Raw genomic sequence first — 22,299 nt, forward strand, 5'->3', positions numbered from 1 at the left:
ACCTTAAACCTGTGTCCTCTCGTAGCAGCCATTTCCACCCTGGGAAAAAGCCTCTGAGAGTCCACCCGATCTATGCCTCTCAACATCTTATATACCTCTATTAGGTCTCCTCTCATCCTACATCTCTCCAAGGAGAAAAGACCGAGCTCCCTCAGCCTATCCTCATAAGGCATGCCACTCAATCCAGGCAACATCCTTGTAAATCTCCTCTGCGCCCTTTCAATCTTTTCCACATTCTTCCTGTAATGAGGCGACCAGAACTGAGCACAGTACTCCAAGTGGGGTCTGACGAGGGTCTTATATAGCTGCATCATTATCCCCGGACTCCTGAACTCAATCCCTCGATTGATAAAGGCCAGCACACCATACGCCTTCTGAACCACCTCCTCCACCTGCGGGGCTGATTTTAGAGTCCTATGGACCCGGACCCCAAGGTCCTTCTGATCCTCTACACTATTGAGAGTCTTTCCCTTTATATTGTACTCCTTCATAGAAACCCTACAGTGCAGAAGGAGGCCATTCGGCCCATCGAGTCTGTACCGACCACAATCCCACCCAGGCCCACCCCCACATATTTTAACCGCTAATCCCTCTAACCTACGCATCCCAGGACTCCTAAGGGGCAATTTTTTTAACCTGGCCAATCAACCTCACCCGCACATCTTTGGACTGTGGGAGGAAACCGGAGCACCCGGAGGAAACCCACGCAGACACGAGGAGAATGTGCAAACTCCACTCCCATTTGGCCTGCCAAAATGGACCACTACGCATTTATCTGGGTTGAAGTCCATCTGCCACTTCTCCGCCCAGTCTTGCATCCTATCTATGTCCCTCTGTAACTTCTGACATCCCTCCAGACTATCCACAACCCCACCAACCTTCGTGTCATCGGCAAACTTACCAACCCATCCCTCCACTTCCTCATCCAAGTCATTTATGAAAATGACAAACAGCAAGGGTCCCAGAACAGATCCCTGGGGCACACCACTGGTGACCAACCTCCATTTAGAAAAAGACCCATCTATACCCACTCTCTGCCTCCTTTGGGCAAGCCAGTTCGGGATCCACAGGGCAACAGCCCTTTGGATCCCATGCCCTCTCACTTTTTCTAGAAGCCTTGCATGGAGGACCTTATCTTAGGCCTTGCTAAAATCCATATAAACCACATCTACCGCTTTTCCTTCGTCAATGTGTTTAGTCACATTTTCGAAGAACTCCACCAGGCTCGTAAGGCACGATCTGCCTTTGACAAAGCCATGCTGAGTATTCTTGAGCATACTAAACCTCTCTAAATGCTCATAAATCTTGTCCCTCAGGATCTTCTCCATCAGCTTATCAACCACTGAGGTTAGACTCACCGGTCGGTAATTTCCTGGGCTATCCCTATTCCCCTTCTTGAAAATAGGAACCACATCCGCAATCCTCCAATCCTCCAGCACCTCCCCCCGTCTCCATCGACGATGCAAAGATCATCGCCAGAGGCTCTGCAGTCTCTTCCCTCGCCTTCCGCAGTAACCTGGGGTACATCCCATCCGGACCTGGCGACTTATCCATCTCGATGCCATTCAAAGATTCCAGCACAACCTCTTTGTTAAAGTCCACATACTCAATCTTTTCAGTCCACCGCAAGCCCGCAGTACATCCACCCATGTCCTTCTCCTCTGTGAAAACCGAGGCAAATACTCATTAAGTACCTCTGCCATTTCTACTGGTTCCGTACAGATTTTCCCGCCTTCACCTTTTATAGGCCCTATTCCTTCACGTCTCATCCTTTTACTCTTCACATATTTATAGAACGCCTTAGGGTTTTCCTTAATCCTACCTGCCAAGGTCTTCTCGTGACCCCTTCTGGCTCTCCTAATTTCCTTCTTTAGTCCCTTCCTACAAGCCGTATACTCATCGAGATCCCTATCTTTGCCAAGCTCTCTGAACCTTTTGTACGCTTTCCTTTTCTTCTCGGCTAGGTCCCGCACAGCTTTCCTGCACCACGGTTCCTTTAACCTACCAACTCCTCCCTGTCTGCTCGGAACGTTGTCCTGTGGAACTCTAGACAGACATTCCTTGAAAAACTGCCACCTCTCTTCAGTACATTTCCCCGAGAATACCTCCTTCCAATTTACTCCTCTAATTTGCTGCCTTATGGCTTCATATTTCCCCATACTCCATCTAAACGCTTTCCTAGCTTGCCTGATCCTCTCTTTTTCCAATGCAAACATAAGTGAGATAGAGTTATGATCGCTATCCCCAAGATGCTCTCCCACTGAGAGATCTGACACCTGTCCAGGTTCATTGGTCAGTATCAGATCAAGTACAGCCTCTCCTCTTGTAGGCTTGCCCACATGCTGTGTCAGGAAACCCTCCTGAACACACCTAACGAACTCCTCCCCATCCAATCCCCTTACCCTAGGGATATTCCAATCTATGTTTGGGAAATTAAAGTCTCCCATCACAACAACTCTGCTTTTATTGCAACTCTCCAGGATCTGTTTCCCTATCTGCTCCTCCACCTCCCTGTTACTATTGGGCGGCCTATAGTAAACTCCCAGCAAAGTGATTGACCCCTTCCCACTCTGAACTTCCACCCACAGAGACTCTGTAGACAATCCCTCCACAGCATACACCTTCTCGACAGCTGTGACACTATTCCTGATCAGCAGTGCCACTCCACCCGCTCTCTTGTCTCCCTCCCTGTCCTTCCTGAAACATCTGAATCCCGGCACCTGGAGTATCCAGTCCTGTCCCTGAGACATCCAAGTCTCCGTAAAGGCCACCACATCACACTTCCAGGCATCGATCCACGCTCTGAGCTCATCCCCTTTATTCACTATAATCCTGGCATTAAAGTAAACACATCTCAATCCTTTGGTCTGAGCTCTCCCCTTCTCTATCCCCTGTCCATCCGCCCTCTTGAACTGCCTATAACCCATCTCTGTTTGTGAGCTAACTTCCTCGCTCCCAGTCACCTCATCTCGATCCCCTCCCCCCAACCTATCTAGTTTGCTAAGGACTTTTCATGACCCCTTTTAGTCCTCCTAACTCCTTCCTTAAGTTTCTTCCTACGTTCTTTATATTCTTCAAGGGCTCCATCTGTCCTAAACATTTCAGACCTTACAAATGCTTCCTTTTGCTTTTTGACAAGGTTCATAATATCCCTCATTGTCCAGAGTTCCCGATACTTGCCACACTTATCCTTCATCCTCGCAGATACATGCCAGTCCTGAATTCCAATCAACTGACATTTGAAAGATTCCCACGTGTCTAATGATGAGGATTTACCCTCAAACAGCTTCCCTCAATCTACCCTCTCCAGATCCTGCCTAATGTTGTTGTAGTTAGTCTTCCCCCAATTTAACACCTTCGCTCGAGGATCACGCTTGTCCTTATCCACAAGCACCTTAAAACTTACAGAATTATGATCACTGTTCCCGAAATGCTCTCTGACTGAAACTTTGATCACCTGGCCTGGCTCATTCCCCAATACCAGGCCTAATATGGCTCCTTCCCTAGTTGGGCTATTCACATGCTGTTTCAAGAAATCATCCTGGTTGCTGCTTACAAATTCTGCTGCATCCAAGCCTCTAGCAGTAAGTTAGTCAATATAGGGAAAGTTAAAATCACCACCACAACAACCCTGTTGTTTTTGCATCTTTCCAAAACAAAGATTGGGTTGATTGGCTATGCTAAATTGCACCTGGAATTGCCCCGGAAAAAGACCCTTCCACTACCACCCTCTGTCTTCTGTGACCAAGCCAGTTCTCCACCCATCTAGCCACCTCCCCCTTTATCCCATGAGATCCAACCTTTTTCACCAACCTACCATGAGGGACTTTGTCAAACGCTTTACTAAAGTCCATATAGACGACATCCATGGCCCTTCCCTCGTCAACCATTCTGGTCACTTCTTCAAAAAACTCCACCAGGTTAGTGAGGCATGACCTCCCTCTCACAAAACCATGCTGACTATCGTTAATGAGTTTATTCCTTTCTAAATGCACATACATCTAGCAGTAAGTTAGTCAATATAGGGAAAGTTAAAATCACCACCGCAACAACCCTGTTATTTTTGCATCTTTCCAAAATAAAGATTGGGTTGATTGGCCATGCTAAATTGCCCCCGAGTGTCAGGAGGCTAGTAGGGTAAATGGGTGGGTTTGTGGGGTAGGGCCTGGGTGGGATTGTGATCGGTGCAGACTCGATGGGCCGAATGGTCTACTGCTGCACTGTAGAGATTCTATGAAACCATGTTGACTTTATCAAATCACATTATGATTTTCTCAGCACCTTGTCACTCATTACTTCTTTAACAATGGATACCTGCATTTTTCTACAAACAGATGTCCAGCCTGTAGTTCCCTGTTTTCTCTCTTTCCTCATTTGATTAACAATAATACATCTGCTACTTTCCTATCCACTGGGACCATTCCAGAGTGTATAGACTTCTGGAAGATCACAGCCAATATATCCACTATCTCCACAGCCCCTTTTTAGAAGTTTAGGGCGTAGACTGTCACGCCCAGGAGGGTGGCATGGTGGCACAGTGGTTAGCGCTGCTATCTCACAGCGCCAGGGACTCGGGTTCAATTCCCAGCTTGGGTCACTCAGTGTGGAGTTTGCACGTTCTCCCCGTGTTTGCGTGGGTTTCCTCCGGGTGCTCCGGTTTCCTCCCACAGTCCAAAGATGTCGGGTTAGGTGGATTGGCCATGCTAAATTGACCCTAGGGTCAGTGGGACTTGCTAGTGTAAATACATGGGGTTGTGGGGATAGGGCCTGTGTGGGATTGTGGTTGGTACAGACTCGATGGGCTGAATGGTCTCCTTCTGCACTGTAGGGATTCTATGATTTGCCATTTTTTAGTCCAATTCATTTCCCCGTACTTTTCTTTAATATTAGCTCCTCACTCTCAGTAGACTCTTAGTTTCTCACTATTTCTAAAATATTTTTTGTTACTTCTATCGTGAATATAGATGTTAAAAAAATTGTTTAAAATCTGTCCTATTTCCTTATTCCCCAGTATAAATCCTCCTAATCCAGCCTACAGGAGACTTATGTTTACTATTTAAATAATAGTCCATTTTGCTGTTGTTCCCACCAAAATGGATGACCTCACATTTACCAACATTGTACTCCATCTGCCAGACCCTTGTCCACTCACTTAGACTATATCCCTTTTCAGACTTTCAGTGTCTTCTGCACACTTTGCTCTGCCACTCATCTTAGTGTCATCTGCGAATTTTGAAACACTACACTTGGTCCCCAACTCCAAATCATCGATGTAAATCGTAAACAATTGCAGTCCCAACACTGATCCCTGAGGCACACCACTAGTCACTGATCGCCAACCAGGAAAACGCCCATTTACCCCCACTCTTTGCTTTCTGTTAGTTAACCAATCCTCTATCCATGCTAATACATTACCCGTAACACCGTGTACCTTTATCTTATGTAGCAGTCTTTGGTGCGGCACCTTCTGGAAATCCAGATACACCACATCCACAGGTTCCCCATTGTCCACCGCACACACAATGTCCTCAAAGAATTCCACCAAATTATTCAAACATGACTTGTCCTTCATGAATCCATGCTGCGTCTTCCCAATGGAACAATTTATATCCAGATGTCTCGCTATTTCTTCCTTGATGATAGATTCAAGCATTTTTCCTACTACAGAAGTTAAGCTAACCAGCCTATAGTTACCCACCTTTTGTCTACCTCCTTTTTTAAACAGTGGCATCACATTTGCTGTTTTCCAATCTGTGGGAACCACCCCAGAGTCTAGTAAATTTTGGTAAATTACCACTAGTGCATTTGCTATTTCCTCCGCCATATTTTTTAATTCCCTGGGATACATTCCATCAGGGCCAGGAGACTTGTCCACCTTTAACCCCATTAGCTTGCCCAACACTACCTCTTGCGTGATAATGATAGTTTCTCGGTCCTCACCGGCCATAGCCTTGTCATCAATTTTTGGCATGTTATTTGATCCTTCCACTGTGAAGACTGACGAAAAGTACCTGTTCAATGCCTCGGTCATTTCCTCATTTCCAGTTTTACATCCCTCTTCTCATTCTCTAAAGGACCAATGTTTACTTTAGCCACTCTTTCGTTTTATATATTTGTTGAAACTTTCACTACTCCCTTCCTTTTTACATACTTGTGGGAACTCTTACAACCTGTTTTAGATTTCCAGCTATTTTACTCTCATTCTGTTTTCTTCAGGTAGCATGTTTTTGGTAATCCTTTGCAATCTTCAGGATTTCTACTCTTTAATATTATAAGCCTCTTTTAACCTAATACTATCCTAACCACTTCAGTTATCCATAGTGGATCTCTTTTCCTATGGAGTCTTTATTTTTCATTGGGATGAAGATTTATTGGGAATTAAGCAATATTTCTTTTAAATTTTAATTTTATAAAGATATTGAAGAGATATATGGATAGTACAGGATAATAACATTGAGGTAGAAAACCAGCCACTGTCTAGTAGAATGGCCCGGCAGCCTCGAGGGGACAAATGGCGGGGCAGCCTCGAGGGGACAAATGGTGGGGCTGCCTGGAGAGGACAAATGGCGGGGCAGCCTCAAGGTGCCGAATGGCGGGGCAGCCTCGAGGGGCCGAATGGCGGGGCAGCCTCGAGGGGCCGAATGGCGGGGCAGCCTCAAGGGGACGAATGGCGGGGCAGCCTCAAGGGGACGAATGGCGGGGCAGCCTCAAGGGGACGAATGGCGGGGCAGCCTCAAGGGGACGAATGGCGGGGCAGCCTCAAGCAGCCAAATGGCGGAGCAGCCTCGAGGAAACGAATGGAGGGACAGCCTCGAGGGGGTGAATGGCGAGGCATCCTTGAGGGGGCGAATGGTGGAGCAGCCTTGAGGGGGCGAATGGTGGGGAAGACTCATGTCAGCTACGACTCTCACCAACCTTTACAGATGCACCATAGAAAGCGTTCTTTCTGGTTGTATCACAGCTTGGTATGGCTCCTGCTCTGCTCAAGATCGCAAGGAACTACAAAAGGTCGTGAATGTAGCCCAATCCATCACGCAAACCAGCCTCCCATCCATTGACTCTGTCTACACTTCCCGCTGCCTCGGCAAAGCAGCCAGCATAATTAAGGACCCCACACACTCCGGACATTTTCTCTTCCACCTCCTTCCGTCGGGAAAAAGATACAAAAGTCTGAGGACACATACCAACCGACTCAATAACAGCTTCTTCCCTGCTGCTGTCAGACTTTGGAATGGACCTATCTCGCATTAAGTTGATCTTTCTCTACACCCTAGCTATGACCGTAACACTACATTCTACACTCTCTCATTTCTTTCTCTATGAACGGTATGCTCCATCTGTATAGTGTGCAAGAAACAATACGTTTCACTGTATACTAATACATGTGACAATAATAAATCAAATGAAATCAGACTCGAGGGGACGAATGGCCTACCCCTGCACCTATTTTTCCTATGTTTCTCAAAATCTTCCTTGGGCAGCTCAGAGTCATAGAGGTTTACAGCATGGAAACAGGCCCTTCGGCCCAACTTGTCCATACCGCCCTTTTATTTTAACCACTAAGCTAGTCCCAATTGCCCGCGTTTGGCCCTTATCCCACTATACCCATCTTACCCATGTAACTGTCTAAATGCTTTTTAAAAGACAAAATTGTACCCACCTCTACCACTACCTCTGGCAGCTCGTTCCAGGCACTCACCACCTGTATCTGTCTTTACTATTACCTGTGGCAACTTGTTTCAGACACTCACCACCCTGTGTGTGAAAAAATTGCCCCTCTGGACCCTTTTGTATCTCTCCCCTCTCACCTTAAACCTATGCCCTCTAGTTTTAGACTCCCCTACCTTTGGGAAAAGAAGTTGACTATCTCGCTGATCTATGCTCCTCATTATTTTATAGACCTCTATAAGATCACCCCTAAGTCTCCTACACTCCAGGGAGAAGAGTCCCAGTCTATCCAGCCTCTCTTTTTCACTCAAACCATTAAGTCCCGGTAGCAGCCTAGTAAATCTTTTCTGCACTCTTTCTAGTTTAATATCCTCTCTATAATAGGGTGACCAGAACTGTACACAGTATTCCAGGTGTGGCCTTACCAATGTCCTGTACAACTTCAACAAGACGTCCCAACACCTGTATTCAATGTTCTGAAAAATGAAACCAAGCACGCTGAATGCCTTCTTCACCACTCTGTCCACCTGTGACTCCACTTTCAATGAGCTATGAACCTGTACCCCTGGATCTCTTTGTTTTATAACTCTCCCCAACACCCTACTATTGACTGAGTAGGTTTGAGTAAATCTACCAAAATGCATCAACTCGTATTTATCTAAATTAAACTCCCATCTGCCATTCATCAGCCCACTGGCCCAATTGATCAAGATTCCATTGCAATCCTAGATAACCTACTATGCCACCAATCTTGGTGTCATCTGCAAACTTACTAACCATGCCTCCTAAATTCTCATCTAAATCATTAATATAAATGCAAATAACAGTGGAACCAGCACTGATCCCTGAGACACACCGCTGGTCACAAGCCTCCAGTTTGAAAATCAACCCTCTACAACCACCCTCTGTCTTCTGTCATCAAGCCAATTTTGTATCCATTTGCTACCTCACTCTGGATCCCATGAGATTTATCATAGGTTATCATAGAATTCTGCAGTGCAGAAGGAGGCCATTCGGCCCATCAAATCTGCACTGACCACAATCCCACCCAGGCCATACCCCCATACATTTACCCTAGCTAGTCCCCCTGACACTAAGGGGCAATTTAGCATGGCCAATCCAACTAACCCGCACATCTTTGGACTGTGGGAGGAAACCGGAGCACCCAGAGGAAACCCACACAGACACTGGGAAAATGTGCAAACTCAACACAGACAGTGACCCAAGCCAGGAATCCAACCCGAGTCCCAGGCGCCGTGAAGCAACAGTGCTAACCACTGTGCCACCGTGTCGCCCTTGACCTTATTTAATCTTATGCAATAACCTACCTTGTCAAAGGCAACATCAACTCACCGCCTCATACCTGTATAATTGACTTTATTTAAGTTCAGTACTGTTAGTTTTGGAAATGGGTACAACACTCTCAAACTCAATGTGAATTTCTATTGTATTATGATCATCCTTTCCCAGAAGTTCCCTAACTATGAGATTGCTCTTCAGCCCTATCTCATCATACAAGACAAAATCTCAAATAGCTTGTTAAGAGACCAATAAACTATCAGTGTTTTCTGTCCCTTGTTTTTTTTAAAATTTCCACACAGGGTGGTTCAACTTCAGTTCTTCTGAGCAAAGAGTCTTCTTGCCGACTGTCCTTATGCCATCCTCTATTACAGCCCATTTCCATTTTGTCTCTTTTAAAAATGTCAGGTATTTAGCTTCCTTCCATACCTCAGGCTCCAATACATTTAACTGCAGAGATAGTGGCTGCACTGCTTGTGGTTTTCCAAAACTCCCTAGATTCTAGAACAGTTTCAGCAGTTTGGAAGTTGGAAAATGTAACTCAGCTTCTCAAGAAATGGAGAGAGCAAACAGGGAAGTCCAGGCTTGTTAGCTTAGAATCTATTATTAAGGACGTCTTAATAGTGCACCTAGAGATTCATAGTATGATCAAAGTCAACCTTATTTTATTTAAGAGAAATTGTGTTTGACGAATTTGTTAGTGTTTTTTGAGGATGTTGCTAATAAGGTAGACAAAGGGGAGCCAGTCGATGTAGTATACTCGGAGTTTCAAAACGCATTCAATATGTCGCCACTTAAAAGGTCAAAATAAGGTCTGATGGGGTTGAGATAATATTTTAGCATGGATGGGAGATTGGTTAACAATGCAGAGAATAGGGATAAAAGGAGAATTTTCAAATAAGTTAAGGGCTTCTACCTACACCAAGAAACCAGGTAGTGAACCCAAACACACACCACCCTCTGGGTGAAAAATATTTTCCCAATCACCCCTCAAATCTTTCTACCAATCATCCTAAATCTGTGCTCCTGGTAATTGACCACTCTGCTAGCAGAAACAGGGCATCCTTCTCCACTGAATCGAGGCCCTCATAATCTTGTACACCTCAGTCAGGTCACCCCTCAGTCTCAGTTCCAAGGAAAATAATCCCAGCCTATCCAATCTTTTCTCATTGCTGCAATTTTCAAGGCCTGGCAACATTCTTGTAAATCTCCCCTGTACTCTCTCCAGAGCAGTCATGTCCTGTGACTGGAACTGTACACAAATTCCCAGCTGTGGCCTAATCGGCATTTTATACAGCTCCATCATTACATCCCAACTTTTGTATTCAGTACCTCATCCAAAAAAGGAAAGCATTCAGTATGTGTTCTTGACCACTTTATCCATCTGTTCTGCTACCTTCAGGAACCTATAGAAATGCAGTCAAAGATCTCTCATTTCCTCTACCCCTCACAATATCCTCCTATTTATTGTGTGTTCCCTATTGCAAAATTTCCCAATCATGCCACCCTCCATTTAAGTACAAATCAATATATACAACAAACAGCAAGGGTCCCAACACTAAGCCCTGTGGAACACCACTGAAAACTTTTTCCATTCACAGAAACATCCTCCAACCATTACCCTTTTTTTCCTGTCACTGAGCCAATCTTGGATCCAAAACATCGCATTCCTTTGTATTTATATATATGTCATCCGCTTCTGTTTCTGGTTTTTTAAACTTCATTTATGGGATGTGAGCATCACTGGCTAAACCAGCATTTACTGGTCGTCTCCAGTTGCCCTTGAGAAGGTGATGATAGAGTTTGTTTGGATTTAATCTCAGTTTGTTTGGGTTTAATCTCAGTTTGTTTGGATTTAATCTCAGTTTGTTTGGATTTAATCTCAGTTGTTTGGATTTAATCTCAGTTTGTTTGGGTTTAATCTCAGTTTGTTTGGATTTAATCTCAGTTTGTTTGGATTTAATCTCAGTTGTTTGGGTTTAATCTCAGTTTGTTTGGGTTTAATCTCAGTTTGTTTGGGTTTAATCTCAGTTTGTTTATGTTTAATCTCAGTCTGTTTGGGTTTAATCTCAGTTTAGAGTCTCCCACCCTCCCCCTCCTCTAACCTAAAAAAAAGGACTCGGAGTGAGAGCAGGTAAGCTTTTTTCATTTCTCTCTTTCATTTCTCAGTAAGGGAAGTTAGCAGGGATGTCAGTGCAGGCAGTGCAATGTTCCTCCTGTGGGATGTTTGAGGTGAGGGTCACCAGTAGTGTCCCAGCTGAGTACACCTGCAGGAAGTGCATCCAATTCCAGCTCCTTGAAGACCGTGTTAGGGATCTGGAGCTGGATGAACTTCGGATCATTCGGGAGGCAGAGGTGGTCATAGATAGAAGCTTCAGGGATGTAGTTACTCCGAAGAATGAAGATAGATGGGTGACGGTGAGAGGGGCTGGGAGGAAGCAGTCAGTGCAGGGATCCCCTGTGGTCGTTCCCCTCGGCAACAAGTATACCGCTTTGGATACTGTTGAGGGGGACGACCTACCAGTGGTAAGCCGCGGTGACCGGATCTCCAGCACTGAGTCCGTCCCTGTGGCTCAGAAGGGAAGGGGGGAGAGCAGGAGAACAATAGTTATTGGGGACTCGATACTTAGAGGGACAGATAGGAGATTCTGTGGGAACGAGAGGGACTCACGGATGGTGTGTTGCCTCCCGGGTGCCAGGGTCCGTGACGTCTCGGACCGTGTTTTCAGGATCCTTAAGGGGGAGGGGGAACAGTCACAAGTCGTGGTACACATCGGTACCAACGACATAAGTAAGAGAAGGGACGGGGATTTAAAACAGGAATTTAGGGAGCTAGGATGGAAGCTGAGAGCCAAGACAAACCATGTTGTCATCTCTGGTTTGTTGCCGGTGCCACGTGTTAGCGAGTTGAGGAACAGGGAGAGAGTGCAGATAAACACGTGGCTGCAGGGATGGTATAGGAGGGAGGGTTTCAGTTACATGGATAATTGGAGCACATTCTGGGGAAGGTGGGACCTGTACAAACAGGACGGGGTGCACCTGAACCAGAGGAGCACCAATATCCTGGGAGGGAAATTTGCTACGGCTCTTCGGGGGGGTTTAAATTAATTTGTCAGGGGGATGGGAAAACGAGCTGTAGTCCAGAAGCCAGTGTTGAGTTTAGTGAGGTACTGAGGAGGGTATCAAGGTCGCAGGAGTGTACCGGCAGACAGGAAGGTGGGTTAAAGTGTGTCTACTTCAATGCAAGGAGCATCCAGAATAAGGGAGGTGAACTTGGAGCGTGGATCGGTACTTGGGACTACGATGTTGTGGCCATTATGAAGAGACATGGTTAGAACATGGACAGGAATGGTTGTTGGAAGTTCCGGGATATAGATGTTTCAGTAAGAGTAGGGAAGGTGGTAAAAGAGGTGGAGGAGTAGCATTGTTAATCAAGGATAGTTTAACGGCTGCTGAAAGGCAGTTCGAGGGGGATCTGCCTACTGAGGTAATATGGGCTGAAGTTAGAAATAGGGAAGGAGCAGTCACGTTGTTAGGAGTTTACTATAGGCCCCCAAATAGTAATAGAGATGTGGAGGAAGAAATTGCAAAGCAGATTATGGATAGGTGTGGAGGTCACAGGGTAGTTGTCATGGGTGACTTTAACTTTCCAAATATTGATTGGAACCTTTATAGGACGAATAGTTCGGATGGGGCAGTTTTTGTACAGTGTGTGCAGGAGGGTTTCCTGACACAACATGTGGATAGGCCGACAAGAGGTGGGGCCACATTGGACTTGGTACTGGGTAATGAACCGGGCCAAGTGTTAGATTTGTTTGTGGGAGAGCACTTTGGAGAAGTGACCACAATTTGGTGTCTTTCATTATTGCAATTGAGAGGGATAGGGCCTTACGGCAGGGCAAGGTTTATAATTGGGGGAGGGGTAATTATGATGCGATTAGGCAAGAATTAGGGAGCATAAGATGGGAACAGAAACTGTCAGGGAAAGGCACAAATGAAAAGTGGAGCTTGTTAAGGGAACAAATACTGCGTGTCCTTGATACGCAGTATTTGCAGGAAGGAAATGGCTGAGTGAGGGAACCATGGTTCACAAAAGAGGTGGAATGTCTTGTCAAGAGGAAGAAGGAAGCGTATGTAAGGATGAGAAAACAAGGTTCAGTTGGGTCGCTTGAGGGTTACAAGGTAGCAAAGAATGAGCTAGAAAAAGGGCTTAGGAGAGCTAGGAGGGGACATGAGAAGTCCTTGGCGGGTCGGTTCAAGGAAAACCCCAAGGCTTTTTACTCTTATGTGAGAAATAAAAGAATGACCAGGGTGAGGTTAGTGCCAGTCAAGGATAGTAGTGGGAACTTGTGCATGGAGTCAGAAGAGATAGGAGAGGCGATGAATGAATACTTTTCTTCAGTGTTCACCAAGGAGAGGGACCATGTTTTTAAGGATGAGAGTGGGATACAGGCTGATAGGCTGGAGGAGGTAGATGTTCTGTGGGAAGGTGTATTAGCAATTTTGAAAAACCTGAGGGCCGATAAGTCCCCTGGGCCAGATGGGATATATCCTAGGATTCTTTGGGAGGCAAGGGATGAGATTGCAGAGCCTTTGGCTTTGATCTTTGGGTCCTCACTGTCCACGGGGATAGTGCCAGAGGACTGGAGAGTGGCGAATGTTGTTCCTCTGTTCAAGAAAGGAAATAGGAATGACCTGGTAATTATAGGCTGGTTAGTCTCACTTCGGTGGTCGGTAAGTTAATGGAAAAGGTCCTGAGGGATAGGATTTATGACTATTTGGAAAGATGCAGCTTAATCCGTGATAGTCAGCACGGATTCGTGAAGGGTAAGTCTTGCCTCACAAATTTGATTGAATTCTTTGAGGAGGTAACTAAGTGTGTAGATGAAGGTAGAGCAGTTGATGTCGTATACATGGATTTTAGTAAAGCATTTGATAAGGTTCCCCATGGTAGGCTCATGAAGAAAGTAAGGAGGTGTGGGAAACAGGGAAATTTGGCCGATTGGATAAATAACTGGCTATCTCATAGAAGATAGAGGGTGGCGGTGGATGGAAAATTTTCAGACTGGAGACCAGTTACCAGCGGTGTACCACAGGGATCAGTGCTGGGTCCTCTACTATTTGTGATTTTTATCAATGACTTGGAGGAAGGGGCTGAAGGGTGGGTCAGTAAATTTGCTGATGACACCAAGATTGGTGGAGTAGTGGAAGAGGTGGAGGGCTGTTGTAGGCTGCAAAGAGACATTGATAGGATGCAGAGCTGGGCCGAAAAATGGCAGATGGAGTTTAACACTGATAAGTGCGAGGTGATTCATTTTGGTAGGACAAATTTGAATGCGGATTACAGGGTCAATGGCAAGGTTCTGAGGAATGTAGAGGAACAGAGAGATCTTGGGGTTCATATCCACAGATCTCTGAAGGTTGCCACTCAAGTGGATAGAGCCATGAAGAAAGCCTACAGTGTGTTAGCGTTTATTAACAGGGGGTTTGAGTTTAAGAGCCGTGGGGTTATGCTGCAACTGTACAGGACCTTGGTGAGACCACATTTGGAATATTGTGTGCAGTTCTGGTCAGCTCACTATAAGAAGGATGTGGAAGCATTGGAGAGAGTGCAGAGGAGATTTACCAGGATGCTGCCTGGTTTGGAGGGTAGGTCTTATGAGGAAAGGTTGAGGGAGCTAGGGCTTTTCTCTTTAGAGCAGAGGAGGATGAGAGGCGACTTAATAGAGGTTTATAAGATGATGGGGATAGGGTGGACGTTCAGAGACTATTTCCTTGGGTGGATATAGCTGTTACTAGGTGGCATAACTATAGGGTTCATGGTGGGAGATACAGGAAGGATGTCCGAGGTAGGTTCTTTACTCAGAGAGTGGTTGGGGTGTGGAATGGACTGCCTGCTGTGATAGTGGAATCAGACACTTTAGGAACATTTAAGCGGTTATTGGATAGGCACATGGAGCACACCAGAATGATAGGGAGTGGGATAGCTTGATCTTGGTTTCGGACAAAGCTCGGCACAATATCGAGGGCCGAAGGGCCTGTACTGTGCTGTACTGTTCTATGTTCTATGGTGAGCTGCCTTCCTGATCTGCTGCAGTCCCTGAGATGTAGGTATATCCACAGGGACGGTGTTCCAGGATTTTGACCCAGCGACAGTGAAGGAATGGCAGTATATTTCCAAGTCAAGATAGTGAGTGATATGGGGGGAAAACCTGCTGGTGGTGTTCCCAGGTATCTGCCACTCTTGTCCTTGTAGATGGTAGTGGTTGTGGGTTTAGAAGGTGCTGTCTAAGGAACCTTGGTGAGTTCCTGCACTGCATCTGGTAGATGGTGCACACACGGCTGCCACTGTTGGAGGTGTGGAAGGACTGTCAATCACACAGGCTGCTTTTTCTTGGATGGTGTTGAGCCTCTGGAGGTTGTTGGAGCTGCACTCATCCAGGCAAGTGGGGAGTATCACATCTCACTCCTGACTTGTGCCTTGCAGGCGATGCACAGGCTTTGAGGAGACATTTGCTTTGGGAGATGAGTTACTTTCGGCAGAATTCCTGCTTCTGATCTGCTCTTGTCATCACAGTATTTATATGGCTGGGTCCAGTTCAGTTTCTGGTCAGTGGTAACCCCCAGGATGTTGGCAGTGAGGGATTCAGTGATGGTAATTAGCAGTAGGGAAGTTCCAAAGAAAATGAAAGAGGAATTGTGCAGTGGAATGATGACACACTGCGGGTTGCGTAAGGAAGCTATAGTGAAAAAAAAATCAGGGCTGTGGTTTGGTTAGTTTTAGTTTGAGTGAATGGAAAGAAAATATGTAGTGAGCAGTTTTCCTTGTGCCAGGTTAGGGATGTGACAGATGAAAGGGATGGGCAAGCTCAGGTAGCTGGAGAGGAGCCTTTCCTCCACCTGGGAATAGAAACGGGTAAGTTTGAGATACATATAGTCAGAGCAGGGTGGTCCTTGCATGTCCTTAATACGAATAATGAATTCATGAGTAAAGTTAGACGGGCCAGTAGAGGGGTTTTAATTGTTACTGATTGAATAGTTTAATTAAAAATGCTACAGATTCAGGGATTCTGAAATAAAGAGAATGCTGGAAACACTGAGGACATCAGACAGCATCTGGGGAGAATGGAAGAGCTGAAGGTTTAGGTACGGCCCCTTCTGCAGAATTGAATAAATTACAGGTAACCCGCAGTTCAAATGTTACTGACATGGAGAATGAAAGATCAAAATACAGGAGAGAAGAAATTGATTCTGTTTTGTTTCTCTGTCAGTTTGTGTGTCTCCTCCTCACCCCTTGTTCTATTTTTTATAATATAAACAGCCAGAGGGGACAACACAGTACCGCTGTGCCAGATCATGTGGATCTCCAGTGGAATCAGTCAGACTGACTGGATCTCCAGTGGAATCAGTCAGACTGACCGGATCTCCAGTGGAGTCAGCCAGAGCAGGTGGGTCCTTCAGTGGAGTCAGCCAGAGGAGATGGGTTCTCCAGTGGAGTCAGCCAGAGGAGATGGGTTCTCCAGTGGAGTCAGCCAGAGGAGATGGGTTCTCCAGTGGAGTCAGCCAGAGCAGTGATATGGGGGGAAATCCTGCTGGTGGTGTTCCCAGGTATCTGCCACTCTTGTCCTTGTAGATGGTAGTGGTTGTGGGTTTCTCCAGTGGAGTCAGCCATAGGAGGTGGGTTCTCCAGTGGAGTCGGCCGGAACAGGTGGGTTCTCATTCTGACCCATATATTGCCTTTGGTGAAATCATCTGAAAAGATATTGGTTTTCTCAGGTACACTGACAAGACCCACCTCAACTTCACCATAGTCTCTCAACACCTCTACTGCCTCCAAGTTGTCAAACTTCTTGTGCAACACCCAGTACTTGCTAAGTCTAAATTTCCTCCAATTAAATATGGGAAAACCAAAGCCATTGTTTTTGAACCCCACTCCAGACTCCGTTCCATAGTTACTAACTCCATCCCTCTCCCTGACAACAGTCTCTGAGACTGAACCAGTCTGTTTGCAACCTTGGTATCAGGTTTAACCCCGAGATTAGCTACTAACTAATATTCACGCCATTACTAAGACTTCCTGTTTAACTCTGTAACATCACCTGATATTGTAAGAAGTCTCACAACACCAGATTAAAGTCCAACACTGCTGATGAAGTCCAACCTGATGAAGGGGCAGCTCTCCGAAAGTTCATGATTTCAAATAGACCTGTTGGACTTTAACCTGGTGTTGTGAGACTTATTACTGTGCCCACCCCAGTCCAATGCTGGCATCTCCACATCATGGTCACCTGATATTGTACTGTTTCAGCTCATCCTCTGCTGAAAGCCTCATCTAATCCTTTGTTACCTTTAGACTCAACTATTCCAACACAGCCCTGGCTTGTCTCCCCTTTGCAAACTTGAGGTCATCTAAAACTCTGCTGTCTTAACTGGTACCCAAGCTCCAATCACTCATCATTCCTCTGCTCTTCAGTGCTGACCTATATTGCCTCCTGGTTAAACAATGCATTGATTCTCACCCTTGTTTTCAAAACCCTCCATGGTCTTAACCCACCCAACCTCTCTGATCTTCTCCGTCTCCCCAAATTCCAAGATAACTGTTATCTTCTCATTGTGACATTTGCCTGGTCATCTCTGAGTTTAATCATCCCATAATTGGCGGCCGTGCCTTCAGCTGCCTCGGCCCTAAGCTCTGGAATTACCTCTCTAAACCTCTCCATTTCCCCACCTCCCTCTTCTTCCTTTAAGACAGTCCTTAAAATCTAACTGACCAAATCTTTGGCCACCTGACCGAATAGCTCTTATGTGTTTCAATGTCATATCTTGTGTTATAATGCTTTGTGCAGCACCTTGTTACATTGAATCTGTTATATCTAACTCTGGAGAGGGTTCCCACTGTCATGATGTAACTCCTACAGTGATTTCCTACATTTATACAGAATAACACTCCTGAGTACGAACTATTTCAGTTGTGAAGACTTTGGGCCTGATTTTACCATTTTCATTCTAAGTGCTGAATCTGGGCTTAATTCAGATCCGACTTGGAGATCTACTTTCTGGCGCCCCCTTACGCACTCAGGCTAAAAAAAAAATTGCGGGTCCCATTCGCACTGTGGGCGGGGCTTAGCGCGGCTGAAACGATCGGAGTTCTGAACTGCGCATGCGCAGTTGGAAAACAATTTGAAAAAGCGCGCCCGTGTCAGATCGCTCCGGGGCCGCAGAAAGCGGAGAAAGCGGCCCAGGAGTGAATAGTGGGAGCGATGGCCCCCACAGACATCGCTGTCCCCCTTATCCACCCACCACCCCGCTACCCAGACCGATCGTGACTCCCTGCCCCCTTCCCCCCCCAACCGATCGCCCGCAGAGTGGCCCCCCTGCCACACCCCTCTGTCCCACCCCACCCCACCACCAGTGAGCGATCGGGCCTCCCCCCCCCCCCCCCCCCCCACATCTTACCCGCCTCCCTCCTCCTCCCCCCCACCCCCCCACCCCCAACCCCCCAGAGAACGATCTGGCCTCACTCACCTCCCCCCGCCACCAAGGGGAACATCTGACCCGCCTCCTCCTCCCTCCCCACCAGGCAACGATCAGCCCTACCTCCCCCCCCACCCCCCCCCCACCACCACCAGACAACGATCTGGCCTCACTCCCCTCCCCCACCCTGAACCAGAGATGATCTGACCCGCCTCCCTCCTTCCCCCCCGCCACTGATCTGAGTCAGAGAGCCTTTGGAAACTCTGAACTCGTTCTTCAGCAGCTGGAGCGCCCGATTCAGACTTTTATTCAGCAGGTTCATTTTGGCGTGATTCTGGATGGGCGAACGCGGTGGTAAAGGGGGAAATGCTGGTAAAGTTGGGCGGGCAGTTCATTAATTCAATTGAAATACATGCAAATGCATTTAAATCGCCGTTGCGCCCGTTTCGGGCGCGAATCGGATTGCAGCCATTCCCAGGTTTCAGTAAAGTAGCCATCTGCGTGGACGCGGGTGCGGATCACGTTAATGGCCTCACACCCGACTTTATCACGTTTTTGCGCCCGAAAACGGGCGCGACGCAATGGTAAAATCGGGCCCATTGTTTCACATTAAGCTCTCTCATACTTTGTTCAGATTTTCCTTTGTTTTTCTCCTGCATCGGGTTTAAACCAAGGGATGGGAACCAATGCAGAGTTAGAGGAGGGGGAAACAAGGATAAGAGCAAAATACAGAAAGGGGAATAAGAAAAGTGATAGGCAGAGAAATCAAGGGCCAGAATCAAATAGGACCACAGTAAAAAAAAATGGAAATGGGACAAGGAATTAAGAGTAGGAATTAATGGGTGCTTTTTAGTTTGGCAGGCAGTAACTAATGGGGTGCCACAGGGATCAGTGCTCGGACTCAGCTATTCACAATATATATTAATGATTTGGATGAGGGAACAAAATGTAACATCTCAAAGTTTGCAGATGATACCAAGTTGGGTGGGAGGAAGAACTGTGACGAGGATGCAGAGATCCTTCAGCATGATCTGGACAAGTTGGGTGAGTGGGCTAATCAATGGCAGATGCAGTATAATTTGGATAAATGTGAGGTTATTGACTTTGGAAGCAAAAACAAGAAGGCAGATTACTACCTGAATGGCTGTAAATTGGGAGAGGGGAGTGTGCAGTGGGACCTGGGTGTCCTTGTGTACCAGTCACTGAAGGTAAGCATGCAGGTGCAGCAGGCAGTAAAGAAGGCAAATGGTGCGTTGGCTTTCATTGCGAGAGGTTTCGAGTACAGGAGCAGGGATGTGTTGTTGCAATTATACAGGGCCTTGGTGAGGCCACACCTAGAGTATTGTGTGCAGTTTTGGTCTCTTTTGCTGAGGAAGGACGTTTTTGCTCTCGAGGGAGTGCAGCGAAGGTTTACCAGGCTGATTCCGGGGATGGCGGGACTGATGTATGAGGAAAGATTGACTAGGTTAGGATTGTTTTCGCTGGAGTTCAGACGAATGAGGGGGGATCTCAGAGAGACTTATAAAATTCTAACAGGTCTAGACAGGATAGATGCAGGGAGGATGTTCCCGATGGTGAGGGAGTCCATAACCGGGGTCACAGTCTGAGGATTCAGGGTAGACGATTTAGGACGGAGGTGAGGAGACATTTCTTCACCCAAAGAGTGGTGAGCCTGTGGAATTCATTACCACAGGAAGTAGTTGATGCCAAAACATTGAATGCATTCAAGAGGCGGCTGGATATAGCACTTGGGGCAAATGATCAAAGGTTATGGGGAAAAAGCAGGATTAGGCTATTGAGTTGGATGATCAGCCATGATCTTAATGAATGGTGGAGCAGGCTCGAAGGGCCAAAGGCCTCCTCCTGCTCCTATCTTCTATGTTTCCATGAATGTTAAAAAAACAAGCCTGAAGACTTTGTGCCTTAATACACAATAAAGTGAATGAATTAATGAATGAATCAATCAATCGCGCAAATAGATGTAAATGAGTATGATATAGTCGGGATTGTGGAGAAATGGCTGCAGGGTGACCAGGGATGGGAACTGAACATCCATGGATATTCAAGATTTAGGAAGTACAGATAAAAAGGAAAAGGTGATGAGGTTGCATTGCTGATTGAAGAGGAATTTAAAACAATAATGAGGAACGATATTATTTCTGTGGAATCTGTGTGGGTGGAATTGAGAAACACAAAGGGGTAAAAAATATTAGTGGGGGTTGTATATAGACCCCCAAACTGTAGTAGTGATGTTGGGAATGGCAGTGAATTGGAAATTAGAGACACGTGCGATAAAGGAACATCTGTAATTATGGGTGACTTCAATCTGTACATAGATTGGACAAATCAAATTAGTCACAATATTGTAGAGGAGGAATTCCTGGAGGGTGTTTGAGATGGTTTTCTGGACCAAAACATTGAGAAACCAATTCGAGAACAGGCTTTTCCTAAACTGAGTGTTTTGTAATAAGAACGGAATAACTGGCAATCTATTTGTGCGAGGCCTTGGGGATGAGTGAATGTAATATGATAGAATTCTTATCAAGATGGAGAGTGATGTATTTTATTCTGGAACTAAGGTTCTGAATCTAAATAAAACTGTATGAGGTGTGAGTTGGCTACGATGAATTAGGGAGCGATGACAGCGGATAGGCAATGGTAAACATTCAAAGAGCGCATGGTTGAACTGCAACAATTGTTCATTCCTGCCTGGTACAAAAATAAAACGGGAAAGATGCCCAAACCATGAATCTAAATGTCGGTCCCTTGGAGTTAGAAATGGGAATTTATAATGGGAAACAAGAAATGGCTGACCAACTAAATACATACTTTTGTTCTGTCTTCACAAAGAAGGACACAAATAACATGGGGTTTAGTGAGAGGGAGTAACTGAAGGAAATCAGCATTAGTAGGGAAAGGGTTTGGGGGAAATGATGGGATTGAAGGCCGATAAACCCCCAGAACCTGATAATCTACATTCCAGAGTATTTAAGGAAGTGCCCTAGGAATGGTCGATCCATTTGTGGTCATCTGCCAGAATTCTATTGACTCTGCAATAGTTCCTATGGATTGGAGGGTAGCTCATGTAATCCCACAATTTAAAAAGGGAGGTAGAGAGAAATGTTGGTCGTGGGGAAAATGCTAGAGTCCATTATAAAAGATTTAATAGCAGAACAACAGCAGGATCGGACAGAGTCTGCAAAGATTTATGAAAGAGAAATCATGTTTGACAAATCCACTGGAATTCTTTGGGGATGTAACTAGTAGAGTTGATGAGGGGGAGCCTGTGGGTGTGGTTTATTTGGACTTTCAAAAGTCTTTTGACATAGCCCAGTCAAGAAATTAGCATGTAAAATTAAAGTGCAAGGGATTGGGGGTAATGTATTGAGATGGATAGGAAACTAATTGGCAAACAGGAAACAAAGGGTAGGAATAAACAGGTCTTTTTCCAAGTGGCAGGCAATGACTAGTGGGTTACTGCAGGGACCAGTGCTACGATCCCAGCTATTCACAATATATATTAATTTAGATGAGGGAACTAAATGTAATATCTCCAGATTTGTAGATGTCACAGAGCTGGGTGGGAGGGTGAGCTGTGAAGAGGATGCAGAGATGCTTCATTGTGATTTGGACAAGTTGAAAAAAACAGCAAGGCAGATTATTATTTGGATGGTATAGATTGGGAGAGAGGAATATGCAATGAGACCCGGGTATCCTTGTACAACAGTCGCTGGAAGTATGCATGCAGGTGCAGCAGGCGGTGAAGAAGGCAAAATGGTATGTTGGCCTTCATAGCAGAGGATTTAAGTACAGGAACAGGGATGTTTTGTGCAGTTATACAGGGCCTTGATGAGGCCA

General features: G+C 45.9%; 1 protein-coding gene across 1 annotated transcript in view; it reads left to right on the forward strand.

Moving 5' to 3' along the window:
- Positions 1-22,299, forward strand: part of LOC144511329 (uncharacterized) — a 92,078-nt gene that overhangs the window by 58,918 nt on the left and 10,861 nt on the right. The window lies entirely within an intron of this gene.

This window comes from Mustelus asterias, chromosome 24, assembly GCF_964213995.1.
Source record: "Mustelus asterias chromosome 24, sMusAst1.hap1.1, whole genome shotgun sequence".
NCBI classification, from domain to species: Eukaryota; Metazoa; Chordata; class Chondrichthyes; order Carcharhiniformes; family Triakidae; genus Mustelus; species Mustelus asterias.